This window comes from Eumetopias jubatus, unplaced genomic scaffold (genome assembly GCF_037043125.1).
Source record: "Eumetopias jubatus isolate StellerSeaLion01/CBP00866 unplaced genomic scaffold, mEumJub1_p1.0 scaffold_2, whole genome shotgun sequence".
In the NCBI taxonomy this organism is placed as follows: Eukaryota; Metazoa; Chordata; class Mammalia; order Carnivora; family Otariidae; genus Eumetopias; species Eumetopias jubatus.
In genome coordinates this window covers 110,532,992-110,541,781 of record NW_028274808.1, presented here as the reverse complement: position 1 = coordinate 110,541,781, position 8,790 = coordinate 110,532,992, and positions in this window count along the sequence as shown.

Here is an 8,790-nt window from a genome sequence, read left to right as displayed (position 1 = left end):
TCATTTTTCAATACCCATTAAAAATGTTTCACCAAGATAAATGTAATTGTATATTAGTACTCTCACAGAAAAAATCCTGTCCTTACTAATACACATGGATACATTCTGTGTACAGCTAGATAGTATAAGCTAGTAAACATTATTAATTTGTAGTGCTTACAAGAATATTAATATGCTAATAGTCTTGTCTTTTTAGTCTGTGAAAACATGCTAAAAGCATAGTATGATCTTAACTGATCTTTGTTTTAGCAAGTCTTCAATTACATCATTCCATCCTAGGTTCCTCTTTCTTATTTCCTTTCCTTTCAAACAATCCTCTCTACCTGAAAAGTGGAAGTTTCTCAAATCAGATGTTTACAGATATGAATGTTTTATAATAAGCTATGGCATATCTTTAGTGCCATCTCCTAATGCATTTCAAAACTGGTTCTCCCACATTTTCCTTAACTGTCAATTTATGCTTTCAGATATTTTTATAAGATGCTCAGATAGAGTTGATGTTGGCCAAATACAGTTCTCCTCGGGTGTTTCTCCCTTTTTCAAGTTGTAAGAAACATTTCCTGAGAGCTCCATGCCTGGCTACCTGATCATCACAATCACCTCCTGCTGTAATGGAAATATACTATGCTTGTTCTTCCCTCCCCATATCACTGACACCCAAGTTTGATGGCATAGGTTTTTTTTCCACTAACTTGGCTTGCAAAGGCCCTAGGCTAACAAAGAAGACATTATTTTTGCAATGCAGAAAGTAAAAAGCCCTGAGCTTTCCTACTTGTTTTAAATTACAGGCACCTTACTGATACCATTTACTAGTGCTAGGTGCTCCTGCTTCATCTCTGCCAAGTCAAGTAAGACAAACTGCTACTAAAACTACCTCGACCAGGTGAGTCACTTCTCCTCATCAATGACTGTCAGAAATGTTCATACCAGGAGAAATAACAATGCTGATGCCTCAAAGTATATCCATATTTGATATTTCATATCTCCATTGGCATCTAGTCAAAGAACAAGACTGTTGCACCACCTGCCTGCCTCTTCTCTTTCCCCTAACGTCTACTGTACTTCCAGTCCAATGAAGCTCTTTCTTCCTAGCAGAAGCATGCTTTTCAATGCAATCTGATCTTCAGAGGAGGCCCAGGGAATGGACAATGATTTTTTGAGTAGATTTGGCACATACAATCAGAGCAAGACTGAAATAAAACCTGCTGTGAGACACCATCTGTTGCCAATTTTTTCCTTTAAATACAGAACAAGGGACATCAGTATGAACTCATGTTCAGTTTAATATAGATACAGATTTAAAAAAATATGGAAATAAGTATAGATATGTGTATATGTATATAAGGCACTTGTATTGAAGGAGTTCATGACATGCCACCCCAAAATATGCCACTTCGGTACATTGATTATTTTGAACTGAAGACACTTGAAAAATAACAAACGCAGGGAAAGGCTTTTTCTGAGCTCCCCTTCCCCGCCTAAAGACAGATCCTCCAAAAGGAACTTGATTGTTGTAACCTGCCTGGGAGTCTCATCAACCTGGGAGCATTAACTCTTATCACAAGAGAGGAGACTAGAAGTCGACATCATACCCAAACAAACTTTGTCATAAACCATCATACCTCCCTCCTACCTATTCTTCAAAGAGTCCATTCATCTCCCCTAAAGATCATGTACTGCCTTCTAAATCCCTACATCCCACTCCCCTTCCTCTATCAAGATAGTATATAAGTTCTCAAATCTCACTGATCTGGGGAAGTATTTACTTTTTTTTCCTGTGATACTTCTGTGCATATAGTAACAATAAATTTGTGTACCTTTTCTCCTGTTGATCTGCCTATTGTCAGTTTATTTCACAGACCCAGCTAATCAAACCTAGGAGGGTAGATAGTCTTTCTCCCTACAATACACAATCATGTATTTCCAAGTGGAGATCCCTTACAAATAACACAACCCAGTAGTAACCAGCACACCAGCACCCAGCACACCAGCACCAGACCTTTCTGTCTAATAGTATTATCCAATAAAAGGAACCCAAGGTCCCTGGAAAAATGGCCAATTCTAGAGCTGGGCAGGGAATATACAAGATGAGCTTGGGCTATCTTGTAGTGCCAGAAAGAAAGGAAGGCCTAAAATCACACACACATACACACATGATATTAGAGCCAATTGAAAAGATTCCCAATAACCAAAGCTGGAACAATTTGAGCAAGAAAATACATAAAGTAGTATTGGATTATAACCCAAAGTATAAAATACATATCCACATGAGTTCATCCTGATATAAATAAATGATTACATCAATAAATTAATGGGAAAGAATAGACAAATCTCCTGTAGAGCAAAAATTCCAAATAATTTATGAGGATAATGCCCCTTCAAGAAAGTGGAGCATGACTCCCCACACCTTAAATATGAATTTTTATTTTCTAAAGAGTACAGTATGGAAGAGAGTAGGGGGAGTAACTTTATATTGAAGAAGCCTGAAAACACTACCTCAACCAGGTCATCAAGCTTAATGCCATCAGTGATAAGTCATGTTGACAGCATATGCCCTTGATAGGATATGATGAGAATGTCAGTTTACATTTGTGGTCTTCCTCTCAAGAAACTGTAACTCAGGGCTGCCTGTGAGAATAACATCTGACAAACCCAAACTGAGGATCATCCTACAAAATATCTGACTAGTACTCCTCAAAACTGTCAAGGTCATCAAAAACAAGGAAAGTCTGAAACACTGTCCCAGACAAGTGGAGACTAAGGACACATGATGATTAAATGTAATGTGGTATCCTGGAAAGGATTCTGGAACAGAAGAAAGACATTAGGGAAAACTAAGGAATTTTGAATAAAATATGGACTTAATTAATAATAGTGTATCAATACTGGTTCAATAGTTGTGCCAAAAGTAATATACTGTAAGTATAAATATTAATGTAAGATGTTAACAATAGGAGAAACATGCTGGATATAGAAGATCCCTATGTATAATTTTTGGAACTTTTCCATAAATCTAAAACTTCTAAAATTAAAAGTTTAGGGGCACCTGGGTGGCTCAGTGAGTTAAGTGTCTGCCTTCGGCTCAGGTCATAATCACAGGGTCCTGGCCCTGCATCGGGCTCCCTGCTCAGCATGGAGTCTGCTTCTCCCTCTCCCTCTCCCTCTGTGCTTTCTCTCTCTCAGTCAAATAAATAAAGCCTTTAACAACAACAAAATAATAATAATAAAAGTTTATTTTTTAAAAAGTAATTTAACAAATTCCAACTGAACTCTTAGTCATGTCAGTAACTACATATTATCCCCTTTACAATAAATATAATTTGTGTTATCGGACAACATGAGTTTCTAATGACTTCTGCTTTTTTTACTCTCCTTTTTATAGATTATTTTATAGCAGCAATATAAAATTCACTTTAACTCATTCTCCTTTGTAAAATCATTGATCTGTAATTTTCCATATGGCATCTGATCAATGTTTAATAATTTTCCCCTGGGGACTGGGGTGAGAAATAATAGGAATCTACTTGTAATACAAAAGCAATTAGCTCACACCCAAGAGAGTCTTTGGGTAGGATATATACTCCCATACTTCTAGAGGTTCCTAGTAGGTATGGGGTGTGCCTCCAGAACACCCTGGAAGTGGGCGGGCCAGAAGAGTGACAGAGTCTGTTGGCTTAGAGGGCCTGAAGACCTCACCATTGTTGAGTATTCTCTGCTCAGGACAACATTGTACGGGAACACCATCTCCTTCCTGCCCCCGCCCCCAATGCTCCAAGAACAGCCTTAGTCTCAGAGACAGTCTACCCGTAAGAGAGTTCAGAGGCCCCAAAATATTTTAAAAAGTCTTTTAGGTCAGCTTCCCAGGGTTGATATCATTGTAGCTCTGTGGCCTCACAGGACCCCGGAGAGGAAGCAGGTAGGGAGAGGTCCGGTGGGCCTGGCAATCCCATGTGCACTCCTGCCTAGCCATGGGGCATCCTCAAGATATCTGCATCTCACTGAGAGGCACTCTCAGGAGGAAATAACCGGTACTGGGTACTCTCTGGAGTGTAAGGCTTTACAAGATTTGATAACTGCTGCTGACAGTAACACCTGTTTTCTTCTTATTAAGAGACTTCTGGCTTACGAGAATTTGAAAACATTTCTGTCTAATTATCTCCAGTATACTCTATCATATTTTGAAGGTCAGCTACTCTAATTATCCAATGGTGATTATGAAGACTATCTGTACACTGAACAGGTTACATGACAGAGAAAAAGACCTGCACTTACTATGTATTCTTAACTCCTGCCCTCTAGGAAGCAGTGTCTTGTCTTTTCTATTTGTAAATGCCAATTTGATCTAACTCTCAAAGAGGTAAAACATTTTCAGATAAGGTTTAAAAAATATCTTGAGTTGGGTTAAATGTTAAATTAATTTGGTTATATTTATATATCAAATTTATATATATTTATTATGAATGCTTATTATATTTATTTTATTTTTTATAAACATTTTCTAGGAGTATAGTTAGGTGTTAATAGCGGTGATCTCCGAGTGGTGGGCATGTTTTTATTTAATATTTTTTGTTTAATTTATCTTCTACACCACATGCACACTAATAATACACTAATGCAGTACATGTACACTAATAATAAAAAGTTATTGTTTTTAATATATGCTAATTTATGCATTCAGTGCATTAAATTTCTCTACTTTCTACCTGTTCCCTGCCTGGCAGAAAAGTGGTTTTTAAAAGGATAATCTATCTAATGAAATAGAAAAGCTACAAAAATACATACTAAGAATGTTAATATACTGAGTTTCTATTAATAAATAAAATGCTTCTCAAAGTTTTCCATGAGGTGTTGGCCTTCAAGATGGAAATTTCCAAACTATTTTCACTTGCTACTATAAAAATTGCATGAGTGGTCAGGCTTAAACACAGATGGGAACACTTGGTGATGCCTGGATGACAAAAAGGATAATAAGGGCCAGATGCTGAGCTGTTTTCTTTACACTGCATGGGTCTATGGGGGCCCAAAGTGCCCCAAAGGTGATGGCATAATTGGTTGCTGAGAAGATGAACTTAATGTCATGGAAAGGTCAGTCGTAACACTGAAAACTATTTGAACTGAGAACCGATTACTGCCAATCACTTCGAACCTAATTTTTATAGTTATTTCTCCAAATGTTGGCATGCCCGGGATCAGTTTAAATTCTAGAACCCCTGAAAACATGTTTTATAAACTTCCCTATTTCTGCTGCTTATTCACTCCTACCATAACAGAATGCCAGGAAGGAAAGGAATAATTCCAAACCAAGGCCAAAAGAAGTTCCTTTTGAAGCCCTCTTGGGTCATCTGCTGGAGCAGTCTGTTTTTACCCTCAAGTCAGCAATAATGCCTATTTTAATCTAACTGATCAAATAAATAGCACGTGAAATTCTTATTTCTTTAATCTTAATTATTTCCTCTGTGATACTCAAAGTGCCTTGCAGACCTGCTCAACCTGGCTTTTCCATACTCTGAATTGCCTGGGAGTTAGGCATAGCAGCTGAAGCCAAATAATTTGGTCCAGTTCACAGGTGATTTGCTTATCTATGGACACTTAATTGTCTATCCACCAAGCCCTACCGCTGCTTTCCTCATTTCCTTTCATGTAAAATTATATAGAACTTAAACACTGCAAAGGTAAAAATCAAATCTAAATAGAGATTTTAAAAAGGTTTTATTACTTCTTTCAACATTTTCTCAAAACAATGGTCAAAGTGAAAATTTCTTACCTGTATGTATCCAGACATTTGCATAGAAAAGAGAACTCTTTGGAATCAGTTTGTAACTCTAGTTGGCATTTGTTCTGTGCTGAGATTTTTGTTCTGTTTTGTTTTGTTTTGTTTTGTTTTGTTTTGCCAAGGTTGTGGAGGTGTGCTTTTTCTTTTGAATCACTCAATCCACAAACACTAAACACCTACAATCGGCAAAGCAATACAGACATTGCATGCTATAAGAAATACAAATTATAAGGCCTACTACTTACTATTACAGAGTTTATAATCTAGCTGAAGAAATCAGAAATAAATGTGAAAGTTTTAATAGCAACAGCAAGAGACAGAAATAGATTATAAATCCAATTCTGTGGTTGAATATGATAAAGTTAGAATACTATTAGGTGGGAGAGTGACATCAGCAAAATGGTGGCAGAGGAATTTCTGGTGCTTTTACAGAGCATACTGTAGGAGTAAACTTTCTTAGGAATACCATTTATAAAAATTCAATACTTACAGTGAATTTGGAACATACACAAAGTGATAATCCTGCAAAATAATAGGCAAAGAGTAAGATCAATAGAAATGCAACAAGCAAAAAGTAAAAGAAACTATATTGGACCAGAAAAGAAACCATTGTCTTAAACTATCCATGATTTATAACTTTCCCCAATACCTTAGAGAGGGGGAATTTAGAACACTTATGTGTGTATGTATTACGTATATGTGTGTAATATCTCTGGAAGACTATACCAAATACTGATAATAGAGGTTGCTTCTGGGTAGAAAAACTGGAACACAGGGTAGAGACTTAACATTTCACTGTGCACCCTATTGAACTTTTTTATTTTGTTCTATGCGTATGCATTAACCAGTTTAAAAAAACAAGCAAACAATTTTTAAATGCATGCATATAACCTCTAAAAAGGATTCATACCAACATGTTAATACTGGTTGTTTTTCTTTTCTCTTTTGTATTTTATGCTTTTCAAAGTTTCTACCATAAATGTGTATTTAATTTATAATCACAAAAATATACATTTTTAAATTTTTCTAAAAACATGGAAAAATAGTGAATAACAAACGAATCAAAATAAATAAAATTAGTAATATCAATATTCCAACTGTATAGTATTACTAGTTGCATATAATTTCACTTAACAATATGGAAAACTAAATATAGTTCTCATTAAACAATATTCATTTTCAACTAACCTCTTTTGTTTTCTTCATCAGTTCCACATCTTAAGGACCCTATCAGGTATTGTTACAGATTCTTGAATTAAGTGGTCCCTGCCCCTGGATATTTAGGTGTCTGGGAAGTGCAAAATTGGATAAGCAGCACTCCAAACATGCTTTAACATGGCTAATTTCTATATATTACCTACTCAAGACTGGTCCTAGAGAAGCAGATGCAACTAACAAAGAGTAATTTATAAATTAAGTTTTCGTATATAAAATGTCTTTAAAACTTTTATACCCATACCTATTAATGTCTTGGATTAATGGGTGACATGAGAAAGTTTTAAAATTTTTCATTATGACATTTCTCCAAAGAAAATATACAAATGGACAGACAATAAGTTCTGAAATGATACTCAACGTCATTAGTCATTAGGAAATAAAAATGAAAACCACAAGATCCTAGTTCATCCACAAGGATGACGATAACACATGTTGGCAAGGATGCAGAGAAATTGGAACCATCGTACATTGTTGATGGGAATGTAAAATCATGCAGCTGTTTTGGAAAACAGTTTAGTAGTTCCTCAAAAAGTTAAACTTAGAATTTCCATATGACCCAGTAGTTCCCCTTCTACATATAAACGCACGAGAAATGAAAACACATAACCACAAAAAAAAATTGTACATATTCACAGCAGTATTACTATAAACAAAAAGTGGAAACAACCCAAATGTCCATCAGCTGATGAATGGCTAAACAAAATGTATATCCATACAATAGAATATTATTTACCACAAAAAGGAATGAAGTACTAATAAATGCTACAACACGAATGAACCTCAAAAATATCATGCTTAAGTGAAAGAAGCCAAACACAGAAGACAGCATGTTATTGCATGATAACATTTATATGAAATGTCCAGAGACAGAAAGGGAATTAGCATTTGCCAGGAGCGGAGGGGAGGAGAGAACTGGGAGTGACCACTGATGGATACAGAGTTTCTTTTAGAGGTGATGAAGATGTTCTGGAATTAGAACAATCTAATGGTGACCATGCTAAAAACTATTGTATTGTACATTTTCATGGAGTGAGTTTTATGATATGTGAATTATATCTCAATGATTTTTTTAAAGTTCATTATGAGCTCAATGCCCAAAATTAGGGTGTCAACCTGAGTATCAACCTAAGTTTATTGACCCAATGGCATAAGCATCATAAGGGCAGATTCTTTGGGAGACCATAATGATATTATTACTTATTAACTAGCATATTTAAACTAATGCAATACAGACCATATTTAAAATCTCTTCAGGGATAAACTGATTCTGGAAGTTTACCTTGGAACTTGTTGCTAAAAGAAAAGTAGTATGACACACAAATAAAAAGCAAATTTGCTTTTTTTTCCACAAACCTTCACTTTAACAGCATAGTGGTTCCGGTTGTTTTTAGAGTTCTTATCACCAGGCTTGAACTACCACACAGAGAAAACTGACAACACTATGGCCTCAAATATCAAATTGGACTTATTACAGCAAGTGTTTGACAGCATATATGAATATGACCAAAGTCTGACTTCTAATATTCATCAATATATTTCCTTCTATATTATACACAAAGATTATGCAATCTGTGTTTTCATTAACATAAGCTAAACATTATTATGACTGATTTTAAAATTAGAATCATTTTCTAATATTGAGAGTATATTGTAGTTATTCAACTTATATGTATTTTGACTATTTCAATGAAAACATCTAAATTCTCTTGGTTGGTCTCCTGAGTTATTTGGTAATTTGTTAATCTAACACTGTAAGAGGACAAAAAAAAAATAGCTGAATGACTGTTTATCAACCCCTC